The sequence below is a fragment of the Lemur catta genome, chromosome 4 (assembly GCF_020740605.2).
Source record: "Lemur catta isolate mLemCat1 chromosome 4, mLemCat1.pri, whole genome shotgun sequence".
Classification (NCBI taxonomy): Eukaryota; Metazoa; Chordata; class Mammalia; order Primates; family Lemuridae; genus Lemur; species Lemur catta.
Window position 1 is genome coordinate 107506933 of NC_059131.1, and position 12999 is coordinate 107519931.

Here is a 12999-nt window from a genome sequence, read left to right on the forward strand (position 1 = left end):
CCCTTATATGGCTCTGGAGAACTCTTTCCTTCTGACTAAATTGATTTCAAAAAAAAAGAGTAAGTATTGAACTGGACATTGCATGGCATAAAGAACACTAGCTTTAATCTTTGTGTGTGTAGGCGTATTCTCAAAAAGAAACACTGGAAAGATAAATCATAAATTAATAGAAATTATTACCTATACTGGGGAGAAGGGATGAGGAGAGCAGACAAGGATGGAAGTGAGCATTATGTAAATTAAATTAAATTAAAAAGAAGAGCATCAGATATAGAGTCAGATAGATGTGGGTTCAAATTCCAATTCTGCAGCTAACTGCCAGGTGACCTTGGAAAATTCCTTAATCTCTCTTGGTCTCAGATCCATTAATAAAATGCACAGGGGTGTTGGGAATATAAAATGAGATAACACCTGCTGAAACTCTTAGCCCAGTGCCTGGCAAATAATAAATGTCTGGTAAGTGATACCTGTAGTTAGTATTGGCTCAGCATGCAAAACCATGACTGTGAATCGTATAAGATTCTTAAGCTTTGCAACTAACCCCTTTGCATTTTTCTAGTCCCCTTGTTTGTTTTTCTGGAATTCTTAAAAAGAGAGCCCTTAAAAGAATAAAGATGTGTATTTGTTCTTGGGGACAGCTACAATGAGAGCTTACTCTGCAACCATTTTGGGGTGGAATGGAGGAGCAGTGAGAACTCCAGGGCGTAGGGTGGGTGAAGGCAGCGTTAGAGAAGGAATGGAAACAGGGTGAGTTCCTGGGCTTTGTCGCAAAGAAGGAAAGAGGAGCCCGAGGCTGGGCCCTACCAAGTGGCCTAACAGAAGATCAGAGGGTGTTTCTCCAAATCCACCATGCACGTTTCCCTCTTCCTCTCTCATGATCAGGGCAAAGCAGGGAGAGTGTATCTCTGTAACTTCCTTAGCGTGGCTTGCAAATCCCAGGGTGGCCTTCCTGGTTCCAATCAGGAAACAGCTCTCAAACTCCCCCCTCCCTCAATCAATGCTTCATTGTTTATCGAACTGAGGAAGTCCCTGGTGCAGGTTTTATAACCCAGACCAGACCTTTAACATCTAATGCCTCTTTTTAAAAGGCACCAAAGCCCTTTTTCTTCCTGGCATTTCAAGGCCCAAGTGAACCCCATCGCTTCCAAGCATTCTGTCCCTTGGCTACCTGCGTGACGCTGGGCGAGTGTCTAATCCTTCTACTGGAACACAGGTCTGCTCCGCACAGAGAGCAGCATCACCCCGCGCTGAGCAGCAGCGCAGCCAGAGCTCTGTCCCCGCGTCACGGAAGGCAAGCTTGACAGGCGGTTTTCCCCAGCATCTGTTCTGTTGAGAACTTTTTAAAATCTTCTATCGTATGTGCTATTACATCCTCTGTGTTTGTAACATTCACAATCTAGGTGAGTGCTGGCTTCCTAAAACTCCTTGGCTTTTCCTGTTGCAGGTGAGAAATGGCATCTGTATCAACCAGGTAATAATAAAAGGAATTTATTGGAAGGTTGTGCACAGAATCAGTAAGAAGGCATGAGAAGCAGGCTTAGAAGTCAGCAGACAATGTGGCCAGGATGTCGCCACAATTGCCAACCAAGGTTACCCTCCTTGGACACTGATCTTAATGTTAACCCACTTCAGCCACCACCACGGATCCAAATATCACTGTTCCTATGATTTTGCGTGGTTCAGAGTCCTGGATGGTGGTGCCCTTGAACCTATGTGGTCTCTTTGGCAGCCAGGGACAAGAGGGCAAGAGTTTTAGCCTTTTAGCTTCTGTACCATGCATGTGTCGGCTAACAAGCAGAAGATTCAGCATAATTACACTGGGCTCCCTTGCCGCTGGTTAACTCTTGAGATGCTGGTGCCAGAAGAATGCTCTGACTCACATTGGGAGATTCCTCAAAATTAGGAAGGGGATTTAGATCCTGGGCAGCAAGGAATAAAAAAAGAATGTCCACTGACATGCCAGGAGCTTGGACAGAGTTTACAATCCAAGCCCTCTGCTCTGCCCTCTCCCGGCATCTCCCCTGTGGGGCTCGGGCCCGTGCCAGCTCGTCACACTCCAGCACCTGGGCAGGTGCACCTGCCCCTTCCGGTGCCTGGACTCCTGCCATCCATTGCTCACCTCCAGCCTCTTGTTGTTCTAACATTTGGCCTCCATCTGCAGGACTTCTCCTGGCTGCAGTTCTTGGAGTCGAGTTTCCTTTCACAAAGCTGCAAGTTGCCAGCTAAGCCAGTCATGGATCTTGGGACTTGGATAGAAATGACCTTTTTTTTCCTCCCCTACTTGGTTCTTCCTCTAAGGGTCTTCTCTCCAATCCCTGGATATGAAAAGGGTGCTGAACTGAAGCCGAGAGATTCAGATTTGTTAACTGTGGGCTTGTGCAAGGAATCTGATCTTATGAGCCTCGGTTTCCTTATCTGGAGACAGGGAGGTGGTGACTGCAAAGATTTCTTGAGCTGCTGAATCACAGTGATCGTGATTTTAACGCAAGCGTCTTTTTTTCTCAACTCTACTTCTCGGGTCCCTGACTTCTCTGACTCTCCTGCTGCTGCTCCAGGTCTGCTTTGTTTCTGTCCCTTTTGTTCATTTTAGCGGACTAGTTGGGAAGCTGCAATAAACATGGAAATTTTCCATTCTGTGCTTCCCCCAGAGTTGTCCCACTCAGCACTGTGCATACCTTGCTCTGAATCACTCGGCCCGAGGGATCTGACTTTTCTGGGGTCACCAGAGCACAGCAGGGGGCTGGGCCTTCAGCATCTGATCCTTACCCTACAGTGTGGGAGTCAAATATCCCATCATTTTCTCAGTAAAAACCCAGATGATCCTAGTCCCATGATGCTGCTTTTTGACAACATGGACTGCAACTTCAGAATCGTTCCCTTGCTCCTTGGTTTTACCCAGAAGGAGGAAAAAAGCCATATACAGTGATTTTTTGCTTATCTTATACACCAGATGATCCTCTTGCAGGTTTTTCCACTCTGCCTTTCCTGTATTGTTTCTTTTGGGTTTTCATTAAAAATAATGGCAGTCATGAAAACAGCCACCATTGACTCACGACTTGCCACGTGCCGGGCCCTATGCTAGGTGCCGGCTCTGTTACACAAGGCACCTTTTCCCCAGGAGGCCTGTCTAGCAGGCTCCATGGAGTCAGCAAGCAGGCCCCAAAGTCCCTTCAGCTCCTGCAGCTTCCTCATCTCCAGGGGTAGAGGAAGCTCTGCTGCCTTTTGGATTTTCTTCTTCCCAGAAGCTTCTTGCCTCCCGCAGTTTGCCGAGCAGCAGTGGCCTTGCTGGGAAGGATTTTGCAGACGCCGTGTAGAGCCGAGGACTTCTCAGCCCCATAATATTCTGGCTCTCACAGGAGCCGCGATGCTGAGGATGGCCTGGGAGCTCAGGCTCACGAGCCCCTCTGACCGCAGGCAAACACTGGGTCCAGGAAGCACGGATCTGGCAGAGGTTCTGGGCTTTCTCGGGGTGAGGAGAACAAGAGTGTGATTTAGGAGGGATTTGCGAAGTCTCTGACTTCATCCCTTCATCTTCGCCATGATTTATCCTTCCTTATTCCAAATCCCAAGTACGGTTACCTGTGCAGCCTCCCTCATACTACTCAAAACATTTTCCATTTCGATTTTTTACATTTTCTTTTTCTTTTTTCTTTTTAGTTCCTCTTCAGTCAACTTGATTCCATTTCTGTTTAAACCAAGTTTTCCTTGTTCGACCCTAGCAAATCACCAGTTACTTATGATCTTTGAAATATTAATTTCCTTCCTTCCTTTTCCCCTCTCTAAAAAAATATGAAGCAAGACCTTTGGGGGAATTGTTCCTGCCCACCAAGAAGCACACAAACCATGGCAAGGGGCCTGATGACTGGGGGTTAACGTGCCTTCCTTTTTCGATTTTTCACTGCTGGCTTGGAGGAATCCTTTTCTCTGGCGAAGGGGAGGAAGTGATCAGAATGGCTCCTGAAGGAATTCAAAGAGAAAGAGAGTCAGTGTTCAGTTTCTGACGTTCAAAATAGGATTTCACAGCAAGACAATGACTTGGGCGCTGGGTCTGGAGTGAGGGAAAGGATTTTCTGAATCATTTGAGCTCCCGGTTGGTTCAGATCATAGAGTTTCTCCTGCACCACAGAGAAGGTAACTCTGCTTACATTTAGGTTTAGCCTGGGCTCTGACATCAGGAATAAGGAAATCGTCAAGCAGAGGAAGTGAATAATTTGCTGCCCCTTCTTGTCCTGGGGGCTGTGGGAAGAGGAGGCCAGGAACGAAGCCGAGCAGGAGGGAAGCGGGAGATGTGCGCTCCGGTCGGGGAGCCGAGAGGCCCGCAGGGGACAGGGCTGCGCTCCCTGGGTGGGAGGCGCAGTCTGAGGCAGGCTCTCCTCTGCCACCTGTGGCAGGAAGAGGCTGGACAAAGGGGGGCGGCTGCCGGGCAGTGACTCCGTGGTCCCCTCTGAGGTCCAGGGAGACAGCCCTGATGTCCCCTGCCTCAGGAAGGCAGAGGGAGGGTGGGCAGAACTCCGATGGGTCCTTCGCTCCAGAGGGAGCTGCGGTAGGGTGAGAGGTCGGGGGCAGGAAAGAGGAAGCCCCGGGCCGGGAGCTCTGCCAGGTGTGGACGTCACTGACCCCCAGGGTCAAACACCCTCCCAAGGACCTGCTCAAAGCCAAGGTACCTTCTTCCCCTGACGGAGCTGTTGGCCGTGGGCTCAGACACCTCCTGGGAGGGAGAGGAGAAGCGACAGAAGGAAGTAATCCTGAGCAGGACCCAAAAGGGACCAGTGGAACTACGATTTGGACTAACGTTTAAGCTGGATTGGGCCTGGAGTTCTATTTCTCTCTTTACCCAGCGAACAGCAGCAGATGCGACGGCAGCACACCCAGAAACATCTGCCCGCACACCCAGCTGTAGACCGCGAGAAGAGAAAATCGGCCCCTCTGTTTCAGGCCCAGTGGTTGCAGTTCTTTTAACTTTTCTTCTTATTTTGCATTCTTACCGTAGTTCTCGTATTTTTATAGCCCTCTGAAATTTTATAACCCTTTGAAATTCTAGTCTATGTCCTCTGCTTCCTCCTTAACGTCAGCTACAGCAAGAAACAGGAAAGCCTCACGGTGATCGGGCTGAAGTGTGACACTCCCTAAATTCTTGTGTCGAAGCCCTCGCCCCCAGTCCCTCAGAATGCGACTGGATGTAGAGAGGGGGCCTTTAAAGAGGTGGCTAAGCTGACACGAGGCACGAGGTCGGGCTCCAATCCAGTCTGACTGGCGTCCTCATCAGAAGACACGACAGCAGGCTGCGTGTGCACAGAGAAAAGAGCACGCGGACGTCCTCGCCGAGCAGGGGACATCCTCGCCGAGCAGGGCCGTCCTCGCCGAGCGGGGCCCGTCCTCGCCGAGCAGGGGACATCCTCGCCGAGCAGGGCCGTCCTCGCCGAGCGGGGCCCGTCCTCACCGAGCAGGGGCCGTCCTCGCCGAGCAGGGGCCGTCCTCGCCGAGCAGGGGCCCGTCCTCGCCGAGCGGGGCCCGTCCTCGCCGAGCAGGGGCCCGTCCTCGCCGAGCGGGGCCCGTCCTCGCCGAGCGGGGCCGTCCTCGCCGAGCGGGGCCCGTCCTCGCCGAGCAGGGGCCCGTCCTCGCCGAGCGGGGGACGTCCTCGCCGAGCAGGGGCCCGTCCTCACCGAGCGGGGCCGTCCTCACCGAGCAGGGGCCCGTCCTCGCCGAGCAGGGGCCCGTCCTCGCCGAGCGGGGCCGTCCGCAAGCCGAGGAAACAGGCCTCAGAAGAAACCAAAGCTGCCCACGCCTTGGCCCTGGACTTCTAGCCTCCACAGCCTCCCATTGTCTGAGCCACCCAGTCTCTGGTATGTTGTTATGGCAACCCTGGAAAACCAATCCACTCGCCTTCTTTTGTTTTTACCCAGATAACCGAATTGTGCAAATGAGTGTCCCTCCGGTTAGTGAGAGCCGCATTTGGAGGCCTCGTGGGCACACTTTGTATAGAAATGGGGCATCATTCTACAAGGCCGTGCTCCTGTGCTGATGTGTTGTCATCGTTTAGCACGAGAGAGTGTGGCTGTGGCGGGAGGGACCAGTGAGCGAGCCGGTATTAGGTGGGGACACATGATCCCTGCAGGCCTGGGCAGCGCTCTCGCCCCTGAGCCCCGCTGCAGACAGAGCGACAGAGGAGCAGACAGGTCGCTCCTGTGGTTGGAGCGAGTGGTTGGAGCGAGTGGTTGGAGCTGGGAGGTGACGGATGCTTCTTTTACACTGAAGGGGAGGCAGAGAATTTGTACCACAAAATGAAAGACAGCACAAAAACTGAAACGATCTTGAAAGTTTATCCCAGTACAAGCTATGGAGAAAAAAACTTCCGAAAGTTTGTCATTTAGCAGAGACCTTCCAGCTGGGAGGGTGAGAGAAACCCTGTGACTTGTCATCCAAAGCCTTGTGAATATTCTTAACGAGGAACGCTTGCTACCAGCTGGAAACCAGCTCCTTAACTGACATCTGAAAATTGCTAATGGAAATTAGAGGAGGCCCCAAAACAAATCAGACTCTGGGAAAACATGGGTTATAGAAAATGTGCCCTACACATAAGCCTAGGACTTCCTATTTTAAAAATATTTGTGATGTAGATGGGGCTGATGCTAGATATTCCGGGAATGAGCCAGCCTGGATTTCTTAGCTTCCTGCCCCAGGGACCAGGTCTTCGGGAAAGGAGAATTTCCCTCTGCTTTGTGTTCAAGGTGTTCCACCCACACCCCATCATGTGCCCCAGTTAAGGACATTAGGACAACCCGAAATACTAGGCAGGACTAAGGGCATTAATGGGGTTCCACCTGCCTTCAGCCTCCACCCTCCCACCAGGAGACCCCAGCATTGACCTCATCGCCCGGCCCTCCCCCTCCCCGTCTGATAATCATTCACAGGGACTCATTTGGAAGGAAGAGCTTTTGCCTCATTCAACCAGAGTCCAGAGGAAAATTTTCTTCCAAAAGTGGAGATCTGTCCCGTCTCCCCCACTGCCCACCCCCAGCCTGTTTAGGGGGTAGAGTCCTAGGAGACGGTGCTGGGCCCCCTAGCAGATGTTGGCACGTCTGTCATGACTAACGCCCAAATCCTAGCAATGCCCCTTTCTGGGCAGGTTTCAATACACCCAGGTCCTGCTGCTCAGCACCCTGTCCGCATTTCTAATCCTGTGTTTATAGAAACAGCCCAGTTTGCTCCTTGTCCCACAGCCTTGGAACTCGGTTTAAGGGGGAGTGAACAAGCCTTCTCGGCTGTCAAAGGTCTTTGCTATCAGAGCATTGCAACAGCAAAAGCAAATGGCCTAATCTCTTCCTTAGCTAGGTAGGGCCACAGCTGCAGCAAAGAATCTTGTTTGTCATGGAATAATAGAATGCTAGATCCAGAAGACGCCTGGAGATCATCTGACCCACAGTGCACAAATGAGGAAACTAAGCCCCAGAAAGATAAAATAACTTGCCCAAGGTCATGCAGGCAGGAGTAGTAACCCTAGTCATTCCAACTTACTAAGCACCTACTACGTTACTATTGGGCAAAGAGGTTACCTGCATGTGCCTTCCCACAACAATCTTGCAGGATGGGTACTAGAATCTTCCATTTGCAGGAAGGAAATGGAAGCCTGGGGAAGCCAGGTTCTTGCCCAGGGAGCCCCCAGCTGAGCACAGAGCCAGGTTTCCAACACACTCTTGGCCACCACTCTCTACAGTTAGACCCTGTTTCTGTGGGGTTGTCAGAATGCTGGATTTTCATATCTAAAACATGATTGGCAGGTTGCAACTGCTGATTCGTTAGTCACCAGTACAATAGGGGGAAAAAACCACCTGGCCTCCCAGGCGAGAGGATTATACCTCTCAGATCGTGTGTCCACAGGCCTCTCCAAAAAGGCTGTGAAATGCTGACAAACGAGTTGAAGTCGGGTCAGGTGCCAGCCCTGTGCATTTACTTCCTGATTAGCTGTAGCCCTGGCACTTTTTGGGGACACAGAGAAGCCAAGAGGATGTTAGCTTTCTCACGGGATGAGGTGGAATCAGAGGCTCCCACAGCTCTGGCAGGTGGGGCCCAGCCGGCTGTGTCTCTTCTTGCCCCTTCCCTCTCGCAGTGGCCTGGTAGCTCTTCCTGCCTTCCCGTCCCCACCATCCCCAGCAGGCCTTGCTTCACGCCAGAACCTTTGCCCCAGTGCTCCCTCCCTCTGCCCCATAAAGACCTGTCCCAGGTGCCATTTCTCCGGGGCCTGCTCTCTGCCCTCCGGGCCGACCGATAAGCTGATCCATGTGATGTGCTCCGGGAAACTTGCGCCCTTTGGGTAACAGTTGAAATTGAGAGGGTAGCAGAGTTGTCAGGTTTCTGAGCAGCCTGTCAGGGATACGTTAGGGGAGCCAGGAGGGCCTTGGAGGGGACACACTCACGGGCTGACTCAACAACTGCCAGGGTAGCCGAGAGTCTGTCTCTCTGCTTCCCCTCCCGCCAGGCTCCCGGGGCAGGTGTTCCGTGTCCTGCCTGCACAGGTGTGCAATGGGTGGCACTTACCTGCTTCCCACACAAGTGCCAGGCCTCATGGGGGCCGATTCTACCCTGGGTCACTCCTAGTTGTCTTTCCGTGCACAAAGAAAACTGAAGCATGCTAAAAGCATGCAGGATAATATTAAACCGGCATTTTGAACGCTGTGGATCAGACGCTCCGTGTTCATCTCTCATCTTTATCACAACCTTGAGAGATTAATATTATGATATCACTTTATTGATGAAGAAGCAGATTCAGTGACTGGCTCAGATTTTCATAAGAAGTCAGTCTGAGGAAGGTTTGTCTGTTCCTCCCCTTATCCAAGGACTGGTGTCCCTTAGCTTAAAGTGTCCCTTAGCTAAAGTCTCCAGGAGCCCAGGCTGCAGCTGGCTTGTGCTGGCTCGTGAGAGCTGATTGTTTAATATTCAGGAATTTGGCATGCCGATTGTTAAACACAGCTATTATTAAAATCAAATTATATAAACTTAAAATGAAATAAATTCTGTTAAAAACACAGGTAATAAATACTTAGAACTCACCACCGTTATCTATGCTCTTGGGGTCACTTGTGCCTGTCGTACCTGCGTGGGGGAAATGCTGTCGAACGCCGGACTATCCACATCTCTTCCCGACTTTGCATTCAGCGTTGGCACTTTGGTAGTTTGAAATCAGCCATGAGGGTAGTGTTTGTACAACAGAAATTGGTAAATGCTACAATCAGGTTTTTTTCTTTCTGGAGTGCTGCTGGTAAACCACTGCTCTAGTTCAGAACCTTTACATCTTGGGGCTAAAGGACCAGAGAAGAAATCTAATTTGGTGGGCTCCAGACGTGTTTTATACTGGGGAACACTATTTTGTCCAATGTCAGGCAGCAGCCTGGTGCATGAAACAGGCAAAAGCAGACTTGGCCTAGCTGGTGTTTTAAGGCTTTAAGCTTTATTTATAGTAGATTTTTATGTAGCAATAAATAACTGAAACACATAGTTTTCCTCCTGCGTCTCTGACTGTGGCTTCCCCCACACACGCATGGGCATCTCTTCTTCTAACTGCCTCCGAATCACTGGTGTTCTCCAAAGTTCTATTCACGATCCATCTCCTCTGTGGCGTGTACACTCTTCTATCCGATCTTCTTCATCCTGTGTCTTTAGCTGCAAATGTATGTATATCAAGTGTTGGTTTCTGAAAGAGTCCTAATCAGTAGCACCTCTTTTCCCCTTCCATATTCTGAATAAACTGAAAAATGAAATGAGTTAAAATGGATACTAAAAACATATAAAACCCAGATATATTTCTATACACTAGCAATGAACAATCCAAAAATTAAATTAATAATTCCATTTATAATAGCATCAAAAAGAATAAAATAGGAATAAATTTAACTAAGGTAAGAAGTTCTGCATCTTCAGGTTGGCCGATGGGTGCTTGCTGGTTTCTGATGCAGTGAGCTGATTTCATCTGACACCTGGCTGTTTTTGGTCCTGGTGCTGGGCAGTGGGGTCCGTGGCTGGTGAATCTGTGCGTGGTTGTCTTGGCCAGGCATGGGGAGTTCGGCTGCATCTTCCATCTAGATCACCAGGGTATTTGACAGTGTTGGTGCCACAGCACCTTGGAGTCTGTCACACCCTCGGCCAGGCCCTGCCTGGAGTGGCCATGGCAACGTTTGCTTTGGGTCACCCTAGTTCCTCGCCTTCCCCGCTGGGGCGGGAGGATGGGGAGTGGGGCGGCAGCTGTGGAAACATGACAAGAAGCAGCAGCGCTGTCTCGGGCACATGTCTCCAGTCACCTGCCTTCGACACAGCAATCTGCCTTGATGTGCCGTGTGGAGGGGACAGGAACACTGGCTACAGTGTTCTTTGACTCTCCTTGAACAAAGGATTTTGGATTATCTTACCTTGTTCCTCTGCACCAAAATATTTCAAAAATCTACGCTCACCCACTTGCCAACTTTTTTGACTCTGGACCAGAACTTTTGTCAGTGACTTCCTGCCCTTTCTCTTACATGTTGCCTTCTCCTCCTCCCTTTCTGTGGAGTGGACATGCTTCTTCAGTCTGTCTTGGGTTTTATACGCACGCGCGCGCGCGTGTGTGTGTGTGCGCGCGCGCGTGTGTGTGTGCGTGCGTGCATGCGTGTGTGTGCATGCGTGTGTGTGCGTGCGTGTGCGTGTGTGCGCATGTGTGTGCGTGTGTGTGCATGTGTGTGTGCGTGCGCGTGTGCGTGTGCGCGTGTGTGTGTGCCCGTGCGCGTGTGTGCATGCGTGCGTGTGTGTGTGCGTGCGTGCACGTGTGTGTGCGTGCGTGTGTGTGCACGCGTGCACGTGTATGCGTGCGTGCGTGTGCATGCGTGTGTGTGCGTGTGTGTGTGCGTGCGTGTGTGTGCGTGCGTGCACGTGTGTGTGCGTGCGTGCGTGTGTGTGCGCGCGCGCGCATGAGTGACACGGAACCCCGTCAGAGCCGACGCCAGCCAGTCGCGCTGACGCCCGTGTGCTCCCTGCTGAGCAGTCATGAGGACGTTCAGCGGTCTGAGCTTTTAAGACCGGCCCTTGAAAAGAGAGCTGTCGCAAAACAGGAATTCCTTTTCTCTTTGCTAAGACCTGACTCTCAGAACTGTTGTCCCGGTCTGCACTGAAAAGAAACTGACTGGGGGATGACGGGGACCCCTGGCCGGCATCCCCTTCCCTGGAGCCTTCAGTCCCATTGACACCACGTGTGGGGAGCCCCAGAGCACCATGACTTAAGGCAAATAAAAACACGTCCATTTAAACTTTCCGAAAGCAATACACTGCATTAGGTTATAACAGGTCGCACAGCTCAGACCCGTCGTGTTACCCTGCCTGCATGTGCCCAGCCATCTTCTGGACTTTGCTTGGATCCCACAGGCATCTCAAGCTCCATGTGTCTCAGTGTGTCCCACTGTGACTGGACTTGTCATATGCTCAACCCAATTCGCCACTCTCCTGTGCTCGCCACTTCAGTGCACTGCAGTCCAGTGGTGCCAGGCGAGAGCACGGATTCTGTCGTCAGACCGCCTGGGTCTAAATCCTGATTCTGTCACTTACCAGCTGTGTAACCGTGTGCAACCTACTTAAACTCTCTGTGCCTCAGGTTCCTAGCCTATAAAATGGACATAAGAATCATGCTATCTCACGGAGTGGCTACGAGGGGTAAATGGGCCGGTTCACGCCAGGCGCCCAGCACAGAGCGGCCGGGGAAGGTCAGCGCCCGAACCGGCACCGCGGGCCGCCTGATGCCGCAGGCCAGACACTCGGGAGTCATCCTTCCCTTCCCGGTGTGCTGTCACATACTAGCCACCCGCGTTTATTGACTCCAACTTAACACCTCTTGAGTCCATTCCCTGTCCCTTTGCCATATGGCTTTAGTCCAGCCCACTGTCACCTCTCACCTGCTTTCTGCAACAGCCTCCCAACTGGTTCCCCCTTCGGCACCCTTCCCCTCCAGTCTGCTCTCCATGCCCTGGCCAGAACGTTCTCTGTAACGTGCAGTTCTGATCAAGCCGCTTTCCCGTTGAAAATCAGTCACTGAGTCCCTCTGTGGTCAGGATGGAGTCTCGAGTGGGAGTGGGTGACTCGGCACCGCCCCACACACCCCGCATATCTCTCCAGCTTCCTGTCTCTGGCTCTCCTCCACTCTAGGCTTTACTTATTTTGTGTTCTTTACGGACCCATCATTCCCTTTTTCTAGATTCCTCCTACCCCTCCTCAGCCTTCGGAAGCCAGCTTAGATCTGCCCCCTCCAGGAACAGCTCCCTGAACCCTGAGCCTGGGTTGTGTGCCCCTTCTTTGAGCTCTCTAGGCACCCAGGATTTATTTTGTCCTGACAATTGTACCCCTATTTTATAACTATCTCTTTTTTTTTTCTGACTTTAGTTTTTATAACTATCTCTTAAGTTGTCTGTGTTCTCACTAGACAGGCACCTTCTTGAGGGCAGGACTTTTAGCTCTCTGTCTTGAATGCCTAGCACAAGGCTTATTATATAGTAGGTGCTCAATAAATGCTTGATGAATGAGGTATAACAAGGTGAACACTACTAGAGGGAAGGGAGCTTTCTAAAGGAACTGCAAATAACTTGGCATAATCGGAGATAATGGTAACCAGGTGAAAGGAACAAAGTCCAACCTTCAGTAACCAGCAGAGGCACTGGTCAGCCAGAGGGACACCAGCAGCAAGCGACCGGAAAGGCCACACTGACTCACTCCGGCTGAATGCCAGTTCTGTCTATATGCAACTGGAGGATAGAATCCAAGAGAGATGTGCAGAGGCCAGTTTATAAGGGCCTTGGGTCTGAACTTTCAGTGGGATGTCCCTGAAGACTTTTGATGTGAGTGACACTCAGATTTGATTTTAGGAAGATCACTGTGGCTCCAGTGTGGAGGACGAGTGGGAAGGAAGCAAGAACGGAGGCCGGAGACCCAGGAGGAGGCGGCCATGTTGGACGTCACAACACGGTGCTGGGTGCTGCTGGTGCTCCCCAG